The 13,025-nt window shown below is 43.1% G+C and overlaps 1 protein-coding gene across 1 annotated transcript in view; it reads right to left on the bottom strand.

Moving 5' to 3' along the window:
* ACO1 (aconitase 1) overlaps positions 1-12,778 on the bottom strand; it is a 72,941-nt gene extending 60,163 nt beyond the window's left edge. Inside the window, exon 1 of the mRNA XM_010354446.2 lies at positions 12,652-12,778. The gene's annotated coding sequence lies outside the window, so the exon portion shown is untranslated. The remainder of the gene's footprint in view (positions 1-12,651) is intronic.
* Between the last annotated feature and the right edge of the window lie 247 nt (positions 12,779-13,025).

The raw sequence follows: 13,025 nt of genomic DNA, 5'->3' as shown, positions 1-13,025 counted from the left end.
GCTAAACCATCACTCTTGCTAGAAAACCATGTCAGCCCATACACCCACCCAGCTGACAGGGAGTGATTCAACAGTAGCATTCAAGAGGAGTGCTATGTGATGATGTTTATCTATCATAGCCAGATTTGTAGAGATGTTTGGAACAGTCGACTTACTTTAAGCTAAATGCTAAGGATCAGAAAAAATAAGATTCTCCTTTTAGGGTCACCATCCCATCTTTGGAATATATAAGTCTATGAATTTGCTACTTGTGTTATCAAAGTTTAATTTTCCTAAGATAATTAAATATTATACTTAATTACCTTATGTTATAGACAGAGGCATAGATATTAATGGGCCCTACAAGCAAGCACAGGATTTCCACACAGCAGCAGGAGGAGCACAGGAGACGAATAAACCCAGGCAGCAGAACTGTCAGTAGTGGGCTGGAGAGGATGAGGGTTTTTTTTGTTTGTTTGTTTGTTTGTTTGGGGGGTACATATCAGTTTTCAGGGGAGCTTGTATAGTTTGAAAGAGCCTTCAGACAATCAACTGAGAATCATCTTTCTAAATCTAATCATCTAGTCTAAAGTACTGGCAGCACATCCCCCGATCCTTTTTTTGGGCTATCTAAAGACACATAAGAGTGGATTTAAAAAAATCTACGCAAACAAGAGAAAAAGATTTCTCCTGTATTATGTGGTTTGCCCATCTGTTTTCCTCTCTTCCCACACCTTCTGAAATATACCTGTCTTGAAATGCCATGGCTTCCAACTCTAAAGTCAAAGTACTATCACTGCATCTCTAAGGTTCACTGCAGTTCATTAAAAAGGTTAGCTATATTTCATTTCTGTTTAAACATAAATTAATTGGCCCCACTCCCAAACTAACTTTTGTGTATCTAAACATCATGCTACTTATAAACAATATTTTTGTCAAAAGTAAAATTCCAAGGATATCTATGTGAATATAAACAACACTGAGCTCAGAATCATCATGGCCAGCAATATCACCAAGGCTTGTTAACTGGGTCCTTTCATAAGAGAGCTAGAAATATTAATTCTTTGTTTTATTTAATGTGGATGCATCTGGGAAATTGCACTGCATATCTCTGAATTTTCCAAGAAACCAGGTCATCTCTTCAATTATTTTAGCTGGTCATAAAACAAAAACCTCTTAAATGTGATACTTGTAACTAGAAAAACTTTGAAGGAGAAGTCATATGAGCAATTATCTATTTTTTGGAGAGAAACTGGGGGGAAAAGAGTGGTGCAGAAAGAATGGATTTAACAATATAACCACATATGTCAACACGTTTTTCTTGAGCACTAAGTATGTGCGAGGCACACCATATGCTACAGAGAGGAACAAAATTCTGCCTCTCTATCAGAAAGCTTTGCCATCTCAGAGCAGCTTGTCTCTTCTTGCTCAAATTTTAAATTAGTGGTCTATTTTCATTCAGTCTTGTCTCATCCTGGATAACTAACCAGAATGTGCTATGTCTATGTCAAGATTAAAAAAAAAAAAATTAAATGGTCTTTAAATGATGGTTTTATTTTGAATTAGCCATAAAACTTTTCTGTGTCTCAGTTTCCCAATCTATAAATAAGGTTGGTTAATCTAAAAAGTCCGTTCTAAGTGAAAAAAATTCAATGATTCATTCATTCACATTTATGTTAACTGTCTTTTACGTGCCAGGAACTGTTTTAGGTCCTGGAGATACATCAGGGAACAACAGAGACAGAGTCCCTGCCCTCATTGTACTTCCGTTTTAATGGAAGGAGACAGACTAAACAAATAAATAAATATACAAACAGAATGTCAGATGGTGACCCATTCTATGGATAAAACAGGGCAAGAACAGTAGAAAGTACAGGGGCTGTGGGGAGTGTCAGTGATCAAAGAAGGCCTCACTGATGTTCAGCCACTGTGCCATCCAGGGAGGGGTAAGCTCACGTGCAGAGGTCCTGAGGTGGGGGCATGCCTGGTGGGTCTAAGGAAGGCCAAGGAGACCAGGGTGAGTGAAGGCAAATAAGGGGAAGACAGAAAAGGCAAAAGGTAGCAGGAGCCAGACCACATGAGGCTCTTCAGCCAATTCTGATGTTGGAAATCTACACTTTAAGCCAGGTGTACAGCTAGATGTTTGTAGTGTATCAAAGTCCCTACTGTGAGGACTTTGATAAAGACAGTAATAAAGTGGCCACAGTAGGGACTTTGATAAAGACTAACTACAAAGCCCTAACTGTATATCTGGTTTGGACTGTAGATTTCCAACATTAAAAATTCATTAAAGTTTGATATGAAATTAACTCATATATGAAAATATTAGATTGCACTTAAAAAGTAGTTACTTCCTCAAGTCTAACCCTGTTTCCCTGAATTTCATTATTAAGTAACACTGGAAATTCTCAGGATGTATCACAAAAATGATCATGACTCACTTGGCAGATGTGCACAGCCACTGCCAAAAACAACAGGACTTGGGGAACCAGGACCATGCTATAACAACGCCTGACCAGGCAGCCCCTGCCTCTTGAGAGCTTCCCCAGTTCTGGGCTCACTGACCAAGAGGGGGCAGAGCATCACATGCAACTCTTAAAGAGAAAGACTTAACACATCCTGTAAGCTCATTTTAAATTAGTTGCAGCAGCACAAACTCAATGGAAATATTCACTTTTACTTTTTAGTGTCACTGTGGGCCAATATAAGCAGAGTTTCATAAAAAGTCTTGGTGAACTTCGACATTTATAAATTCCAGAGACAGGCTGAGAAAGAAAGTCACCAAGGGGTCATGAAACATTTGGCAAGAAAGTAAAGGAAGAAGTGGGGACATTGTCCTGAGAACCCGGCATCTGACCCTGCCCTGAGCCTGACCTCATCCTCTCCTCCTTGAGGTCTTCCTCAGCCCCTTCTCAGGATGTGGGGCCCCTACCCTGCAGCTCCCCATGGTCACCAGTGGGGTATAGTACATGACACCTGCAGAGACCCCAACTAAGCCCTACTGCATCTAAGTTTTTTGGTTTGTTTTTCTGAGATACGGTCTCACTTTGTCACCCAGCCTGGAGTGCAGTGGCACAATCTTGGCTCACTGCAACCTCTGCCTCCCAGGTTCAAGTGATTCTCTGGCCTCAGCCTCTGGAGTTGCTGGGATTACAGGTGCCCACTGCCACGCCTGGCTAATTTTTGTATTTTTAGTAGAGACGGGGTTTCACCATGTTGGCCAGCTGGTCTCAAACTTCTGACCTCAAGCGATCCATCCATTTCCGCCACCCAAAGTGCTGGGGTTATAGGTATGAGCCACCACATGCAGACTGCATTTATGTTTTAAGAGGAGCAGAAGTAGTGGGTGGAGACAGCTGTACTTTCAAAAAAAGTATTACAAAGCAGGTCCAGTTGAGATCCAATCTTTAAGAAAGCTGCATGATTTCCTCAGGCTCCTGAACTCATTTCACAGGTTGTGGCAGTGAACTTTTCTAACTCGAACTTTAGGAATTAGGAATTAGAAAAAAAGGACGTCACCACAAGAGACTGGGTGTCTGGCTGCCAGAGGTCTTATAGGGCCATCTTTACCTCTGTGAATTCACCAAGTGTCTGAGGCCAACTATCCCCACCCCCTCACCAACCTGCTCTCATCAGGGCTGACTGAACTCAGGGATTACGACTCATGCTAATAAAATTCTCAGAGCTCAATATGTAAACCCATATATTTACTGATTTTACTTAAGAAAGGCAACTGTCAGGAGGACCTGAGGCTCCTATTTCTGACCAGCACATTCCTTCCCCGCAGCAGGATAGAAGGACATTGGGAGCTGCAAATCTGAAGCCAGATGCAGGCGTGCTGAGAGAGGGAACTGGAACACAAACCCAAGTCCATCAGACTGCAGAGCCCAACTCTGAAGCAGCTGCTTCCATCCCAGTGACTCCCACAATGGCATGGCTGCTCTATTCCACTGGGTTGAAGGAGTGACAAATACTAAAGCAGCATTAGACCTTGATACTTCTGAGACCTGGGCCTTTCTACGTTGTCTGTGGGAAGGGACTGGTGTGGATTCATACATACACATGACATTTACAGACCTGGAATGAAGGGATAAAGTCCCCATCCTCCTTCAGATGCTCAGACTGAGAACGGAGACTGTGCAGGACAAATCAGAACATCATGCAGCCCATGCTACAGGTGTGGTGGATGAGAGCTGATAAAGAACCGTCAGGGGAAAGCACCTAATCCAACATCAGAGCATCGGAGGGGGAGAGAAAGGCTTCCAGGGAGAGAGGTGACACCATGCATAAACCTCCCAGAATTACACAGAGGTAGGGAGTCACTGAAAGAGGAAGCTGGCAGATGAAACAATACATTAAAGGCAAAAAAGTGTGACACTGCGGGAATCATGCAGTTATTGCACATGGATAAGGTACAAGGTACATGTTGGGGAGAGCTAAGAAACAAGGGATGGAGCAAGGTCCAGGTTGCTGCAAGGTTTGAATTTTTACCAAAGGTAAAGAGGCACCATTAAAGGATTCTGAGCTGCAATCTTTAAGACCAGATTTGATTTTCAGAGCTCATTCTGGTAAGGGTGTAGACTGACTCAGGGAAAGGATGCCAGACTGGTGTCAGGGAGGCAGGTTACGGTGCTACTACAGTCATCAAGACAAGGCAATGAGGAGGTACAGGAGGGAACAAATCCAGGGAGAGTTATGAAAGCAGGACAGGCTGGGGTAGGTGAGGAAAAAAGAGAGGTCTCAAATAGCTTCTATGTTTCTCATTTGGGCAAACTGGCAGAGCAAATGAACAAGATGGGAACTGGGATGTTGGTTTTAGACATGGTGGATCTGGGATAAGATGTCCAGTGGGCAGGGGCATATATGGGCCTGGAACTTAGCAGGTTGGACTGGGACAGAAGCTGGGAAGAATAGCAGCAATGTTCAGGCATTATCCCATGCATGCCAGGTCATTTTAGAAGCTCAGCAGCCTGGAGACACGCGATGAGTACCTGTGGGGTGCCACGCATCTAATCCAATTCCTCTAATGCAGACCCTTGGCAACTCTGTAACAAGGGCATCACCATCCCATTTTACATGAGAGAAGACAGGATCTGAGAGGTTAAGTATCTTACCATGGTCTCATGGCTGGTAAGTGACCAAACTGGGAGTCAAACTCAGGCTCCTGATGTCAGAACCAACTCTCTTGCAACATGCCCCTCCCAACAGGCTGCACAAATGATATCATTTTACAGTCATTTAACATATTGAGATGCAAAAAAGCAAATGCATTTAAAAAAAATAAATCTAATTTTAAAACAATCTCCACGCTCTAAAGCACATATATGGGGACAAGATGGTAAACTTCATGTTCCCTAAAACATCCTTGATTTTGGCAAAATTTGTATGATAGATAACTTTTAAAGAAAGGGTTGATGTAAATAATACAGGCATTATCCGCACTTAGGAAGAGACTGATTTCTTATCTAAGAAAATAAGGGTTTATGAAACATGACATCCTTAAAACCAATCCTGAGGCTAGTTTTGATTCTGCCATTAATACAAAATTGTACCTTTCAAATGTCTGCCCAGCATAGCTCTTGTACATAGCAGATTCTTGGCAATGGCTTATATGTCTTATCTGTTCTAAACCAAAAATTCAAACCTGGTGATCATGTAGGAGGATACTTTCCCAGACTGACACGTCTTCTTTATGAACTATGCCACAAATTGCAACTTGCTTTGTAATTCCACAATAGCAGTTACAGAAAGGATGATGAGGATGTTGAATAATTAAGTGCTCCATACATGTCTATTTCGTTAGCAGTGGCCCAGGCAAATTATGCTATCCCAAGATGGGCTTGCCCAGGATTCTCCTTAGATCAAGACAAGGAATGAGAGAGAACCACACCAGCACTCATGTACAGACAGCCTTACTAATTCTTCCAAGGTGGATTAATTTTTGACACCAAAGATAACAGAACATGAGGAATCTGAGGAACAACTGGCTCCGAGAGTGTGATATTGTTTCAATAGGCCTATGGCATTAAGGGGCACAAGAACCTGTTCTGTCTCCCAAAGACAGGCTTAGATGCTTCTGCATCTTCACATATTTGCAACATCTAATCCCAAAGACTCTTGGTTTCCAATTGATTCTTAAAGTCAGTCTTTGCCACTTGCTGCTGAGGGTAAGATTTCCTCTATATTCTTAAACCTCAGTTTACTTCTTTGCAGATTTTAGGTAACAATGTCTGTCTGCACTGCTCTGCCCAGATGACAAGGGCTGCTGGGATAATTAAACAAGGTAACACACGAAAGCACTGCATATTCTGGGAACTATATCCCCATGAGTCACCATAATTCATGAGATTGCTATTGACTTACCTATGGTAAGTGCTAAACGTAGCCTGTTTCTTTTACTGAAGATTTAAATATACATTTTAAAACAAGTATTTAAAATACAGTCAAGAATCACTCTTATCCATACACGTGACCCAGTATTATTCAGTTTTAGTTTTTCAGGTCTTTCTCCTGGTGGGGGGCAGGGGGTGCGAGGGGATGCAGTCTACGATTAGAGAAGACCCAAAGGCTCCAGATATATTTGTAAAAAAATGACAAAAGATCATTGAAAACATTTTCTTTTTAGAAAGCTACCTTTTTATATTGGCTCGAATTTAAGACTCAAAAATGGCTCAAATTTAAGACTCTTTTCACCATGATTCTTTAAAATCTTTGAAAATCCAAACAAGTGAAAGAAAATTTTCTCAGTCCAGGTCATATTTGAACATTTTTCTTTTAATGTGAAATAGATTTCTTTTATTCTCAAAATTTTTCTCCAGTGAACTTAATCAACTCAAATTATTTTAGCATGTATTTCCTGAGTATCTTCTTTGCATTATGCATTGCCAAACACCATAGAAGAAAAAAAGATAGGCACACATTCCTTCTCTTATTTGAAGACAGCAATCTAACAAGGAGACTAAGATAGGCACACAAATACAATAGGATAAGGGGCATAAGAAAAGTCAAAGGAAAGAGACAGCTACAACTGGGAGTCAAGAAAGGCTTTACAGAGAACTAGGAAGTGGAAGATGAATTTAGATGCATAGGCAGAGTAAAGAGCAAATAACAAAGTAGAGAAACAGATAGCAGAGCAAGTGTTCAGGGACTGCTCAGCAGTTCAGTATGGCTGACAGCAGGGCAGAACAGTTTTAAGATTTTTGCTACAGCAGTCAATACATGCTTATTCCTAAAAGACCTAATAAGTGATTCTCATTAATTTATATAGTCGCAGATGAAGATGCCAACTCTTGCCAGAGGGAGAAAGAGATGATGTTGAAGAAAAGTATAGGAGAGGGGCCAGGCGCAGTGGCTCATGCCTGTAATCCCAGCACTTCAGGAGGCCGAGGCAGGCGGATCACCTGAAGTAAGGAGTTCGAGACCAGCCTGGCCAACATGGTGAAACCCCCATCTCTACTAAAAACACAAAAATTAGCTGGGCGTGGTGGTGCACGTGTGTAATTCCAGCTACTTCGAGGTTGAGATAGAAGAACTGCTTGAACCCGGGAGGTGGAGGTTGGAGTGAGCTGAGGTTGTGACACTGCACTCCAGCTTGGATGACAGTGAGACGCTGTCTCAAAGAAAAAAAAAAAAAGGTATAGAGGAAACAAAATCGGCCAATTATCACTGTCCACAGTCATTGAGACTGAGGGTTTATACTCTCCTCTCCACTTTGCAGGTCTGAGATTTTCCATTAAAAATAGAGAAAAGGAAAAAAAAAAAGAAATGAAGGCCAGTTGATCTAGGGAGACGGTCAGCTGATAGGGCCAGTCAACTGAAGTGAGAGGGCAGGTCGAGGTCAGACTCTACAGGGGAAGCAGACACAGCACAATGTGACTATGTGGTCAATGTGCCTGTTTTTCGGTTCCCCGGGCCTCACACTCCTCACATTTCTCACTGCAAGAGAGTAGCTGGGGTCTGCCACCAGGTAAGCTGGTGGTAAGACTGTCTAAGAAAGATGGAAGAACTGTCCTCAACATACCAGGTGTAAACATACTGTAGAGGTTGATTTTGGTAATGTCAAATGTAATATTTATTCATGCTTGAAAACCCCGATAAGCTAAAGTGAAGAAAATCTAAAAAGCAACTGTGCTCTATCACCAAGAGAAAAGCACTCAATGTTTTGGCGTATCTGCTGCCTTTGTACATGCAGGGAGGGGCACACGTGTACATATATGCACATGCTTTCTCTACTCAGAAATACAGAATCACAGGGAAATACTGCTGTGTAACATGCTTTTTTAGTTTAAAAACTATACAATAGCATTTTGTAACACCAGTGTAAAGGCTGCATAATAGCTTGCTAAGGAACACTTTGACCTAGTATTTCTAACCCTGGACAAAAGTCAAACGTTAATACTGTTAAACAAAATGTTTTGACTTGAAAGGCTCTCTCTTATTTTGTTAATATATACTAATATTATGTATACAAGTTCAGAGCTATGACAAAGTAATTTTTTTTTAATTGGGGGAGGAGGATGGTGGCAACATTCCTATCAAATAACTCTATTTTCCTTCCAAAAGTACAGGTTGTTGAGATTTTAGGTTTTTTAGGTTGTAAAAGCAATATATGAATGCTACAGGCTATTCTCCCTTATAAGATAGGCACATATCTGGTATTATGAAAAGTAACAAAAGTCCTCTGGCTTCCTGCTACCTCATTCCACTGCCCAGAACTGGCTACTGGTCTGTCTTCTAAACATTCATGACGCTACTTTAAATACATGGAATGCAATATGTAATGACACATGCATACAACTTATGTACACTTAGATGTATAAATATGCATACATACACACAGGTATACACACACAGTGTACTCTACAATGTATCATATACATATACAGTGAGGATTTTTTTTTTTTTTTTTTTTGAGATAGGGTCTTACTCTATTGCCCAGGCTGGAGTGCCGTGACACAATCATGGCTCACTGCAGCCTGGACCTCCCAGGTGATCTTCCTGCCTCTGCCTCCCAAGTAGCTGGGACTACAGATATGTGCCACCATACCTGGCTATTCTTTTTTTTCTGTATTTTTTGTAGAGACGGGGTTTCGCCATGTTGCCCAGGTTGGTCTTGAACTCCTGGGCTCAAGCAATCTGGCCTCTCTGAAAGTGCTGAGATTATAGGCGTGAGTCACCATGCCTAGGCCTTTCCATCCTTTTTTAACATTTCCTTTGTCTCTGCCCCTGGAATCAAGATAGCTCTTAGAGACACTACTAGTTTTTGCATAATGATACGCAAAATTCACACAATGGGTTAGACTGCAGGTCCATCCATCCCAGCATAATATCTAAGATGGATCAGGGAGGGAGTTGGGAATAAGACCCACATGTGGCTCTGTCCTCCAAACTTGACCACACTCAGCCTTTCTTTAAACAACCTACTATGGAGTCTTCTATGATTGATTCCAAATCCTCTACAGTTACTACTGCCTGCTACATCCATCTTGGAGACTCAAGTTTCTGGTATTCATGCAAAGTCCTGAAGAATCTCCTTTTCCATAAAACTATCTCTTTGAAACATGGTTCTTGTTCTGATAGGCTAGGTCAGGAGTCTGCAAATTAAGGCCAGCACTTGTTTTTGTAAATCAAGTTTGACTGGAACACAGCCATGCTCATTTGTTTGCATATTGTCTATTGCTGCTTTCATGCTTCAACAGCAGAGCTGAGTAGCTGCAATAGAAACTGTATAACCATAACCCAAAAAGCCTAAAATATTTCACTACCTGTCCCTTTACATAAAAAGGTTGCTGATCTATATTTTAGAATATGATGAAAACATATTTTTTTCTTATCAAAAATTTTAGAGGACTTGAATCATACACCCTATATCTAGGATCTTTGTCTAGACTAAAGAGTCTGTTTTCTAAGAAAACAAACAAACCAAAAGCACCTTGGCTCAGACAATAGCAGTGTCAGCTGGCAAAGGTTTAACAACTTGAATTCCAGGAGGAAAAAAAAGCTCTGATGTAGTATTTGCTGATTTCCATGGTGTAATTATTCCCACCATGGCTTATTTCAATCTAAAAAAAGGTGTTGCCACTGAACACGGAATTAGGAAGAGATATGCACAAATGCTAGTATAAGTGCCTTGGGACACTTACTATCAATGGCCTAACTCCTCATTTTAAAGTTAAAGACATTGAGACCCAGAGAAGGCGTCTTAACCTGAGGCTGGCCCAGTGACTGGCACCAGGTTGGAGGTAATTTCCCTATGACTCTGGCTGCCTCCCAGGAAATTACTTCCTGGGAAGTAATGTAGAAGGAAGAGTTGGGGAAAGAAGGAAAAGGAAGTTCTTTGCCAGGTACGTGGTGATACGCGTTGGTTTTTATCATCATCTCCACAGTGTGGGACTCTGGTTTCTTTAGCACATGGCTCTGAAGCACACTTTAGGTAGGGGGTACTGCTCTTCACACAGGACCAGCTTTCATGTACACTCTCTGACAATAGACTATCTCAATTAACCAGCAGTTATCTAAGCTATCAGACCATAATTGCCAGAAAGACAGGGACTGACTGCATCTTTTGTGCTCACTACTTTCCTGGCATCCAGCACATAACTGGACACATGAGAAAGAGGTGGCCAACAAAAATTTACTGAAAGAATGAAGGAATGAGACCCCATCACCAAAGTGGAATTTTTTAATACAAAGAACACAGCAGGTGCTCAGAGTTTAGATCCCATTTCCTTCTCCTGTGGACTTCTCCTTCTCACCTGTGGACTCTGCCACACACACAACATGCTCATGTGCATGCAACACTTCTCAAGTATTGGCCGTAGCATTTAAACTAATCTATCAGAGCACAAGAGGCTCTATGGATGAAGGAACAAAAGGGAGGATGGAGTTAGAAAATTTCTTCGTCCCATATATATACACGTAACATCTGTCTTGAACTTGTTCTGACAAGGCACGAAGCTAAGGAAAGAGTCCCACGAAGGACCTCACCTACCACACTGCAGGATGGTGGAAACTGCTTTTGACAGGGCTGAGGAAGCATCACTCAGAGTGATACACCTCTGAAAGCGGAAAGCGAAAGAACATCAAGACAGGGAATCATTATTCCAATAAACTCAAGGCTAATAACCATGTAACTGCAAACAACAATGAACACGTGCAACGGAAGGCAAAAGCATGCCTCCCTGTTCTTTGGGAAATAACTTCCTGACTACTTGGTAACTGTCACACGAACCCCTACACACTTGGCACGGTCTCCCCATTGGTACTTTTCTCAGCCCACAGGTCCTGTTTGCCACATCACTGTTGTAATCCTGATGAACAGACAGGTCAGTTCTGCAGGCACAGAAATAACCAAGGGCATGTATGAGGCCGTGCTGACTTTTCAGGAGGCTGGCAAGGTTCATCACAGCCTCACAGGGGACCTAGTACATGGTTTCCAAAGTGGGTCAAACTTGGTTCCAGATACCAGAAGTTAACTGTCCACGGCATGGGGTGGTGAGTGTTCCCATTCAGAGGAAGGATCATAAACAAGAAGCAGGCCCAATGAATGAAGCCTCTGAAGCATCCTCAAAGTGCGGTGCAGAGAACTCCTAGGGATCTCCAAGGTCAAAAACCACTTTCATAGTCATAAAACGTTACTCGCTTTTTTTCACTCATGCATTTTCAGGAGTATACAATGGAGGTCTCAAGAGGCTACATGATATGCGATACTGCAACAGACTGCAGAAGCAGCTATCAGAATCCAGCTGTCTTCAATTATGCTTGACATCAAAGAGATTTGCAAAAATGTAAAACAATGCCATTCTTCTCAATAATTTTCTGTTTTGGAAAATATAGTTCTTTTTCATAAAAATAGGCAATATTAAGATATAATTAGCTCATTATTCTTTTTAAATGAATTATTAAATATAGTACAAATTTCTGTCTTACTTACACATTATAAATATGGATAGATATAATTCACATAAAAGCTCCTTAAGATACTAATTTTTAGGAGTGTAAAGGGGTACTGAGTCCCAAAAAAGTTTGGGGACTTCTGTCCTAGAGGTTGTCCCTCAGGGAAGAGAGTTATGTGTGTTGCAAGAAGTAAGATGCCATTACCACGTGCTAGCTAAATGTGGAAAAAAATGACTTGGTCATAACTGCAGCCCAAGCTCCTTTCTGGATCTCTGAATCTATCTGGGTGGGCTCTGTGTTCAAGCCTCCCACGTAAGGGTCTCTTCCCCCTCATCCCATTTTCCCTTTACCCCTTGGAGTGCATTCCCGGATCTGCCCGCACAACTTTAGCAAGCGTTTCTCTACCCAGCTAGCCGGGCCTCGGCGATGACTCCCAGTGCGGGCCTCACAGCCTCGGGGTTAGGACTCCCAGGATCAGCCGCACACCCTAGGCAAGGACTTTCAGGACAGCACGCACAGCCAAGGCTAAGAGAGTCTAGGAAAGCCATTTTCAATCCCTGGTCCCTCTCTTCGACATGACATAGACTGGGGACTGGGGGGAAGTCAGTCGCCAGAAACACGTCCCCGATTCTCCTCTCAGCCTCCATAAGCTCGCCTCCGAGTCCCCCGGGCCGCACTGCCTAGGGCACCTCGGTAAAGGCCCGCACCGACTCCCGAGGGATACAGGGTGGATGGCGCTCCCGTCTGGGGAGGTGGTCGGGCAACGCTGGTACTCACCTCCGACTGCACGGTGGGGCTCCCGCGACCGGCGCACCAGACCCAAGGAGCGGGACGCGCTCCCGTGCGCTGCCCGGTTTCAGCTGCCGCCTCCACGCTCCGCCCCCTCTCGCCCCCGGGGCCGCCGCGCGATGGGCGGAGCAGGGGCGGGACTGGCGGGCAGCGAGCCGAGGAAGGGGCGGAGCCTGCGGGCGCTCCCGCAGGCCCGGAGGACTTCGCCCGGGGCAGGAGTCGAGGGTTGCGAAAGGCTCCTCCGTAGGATGTGGGAGGGCTGATCCCTCCGCCCGGTCCGCTTCTGCCAGCCTGAGACCTGGGACCAGGGTGTCTGTTGCTCAGTTTGGGGCTTAGTGTGTGACTGTCCAGCCGGCGTTAGG

The sequence above is a fragment of the Rhinopithecus roxellana genome, chromosome 16, assembly GCF_007565055.1.
Source record: "Rhinopithecus roxellana isolate Shanxi Qingling chromosome 16, ASM756505v1, whole genome shotgun sequence".
In the NCBI taxonomy this organism is placed as follows: domain Eukaryota; kingdom Metazoa; phylum Chordata; class Mammalia; order Primates; family Cercopithecidae; genus Rhinopithecus; species Rhinopithecus roxellana.
This window is presented reverse-complemented; position numbering and strand designations above follow the sequence as displayed.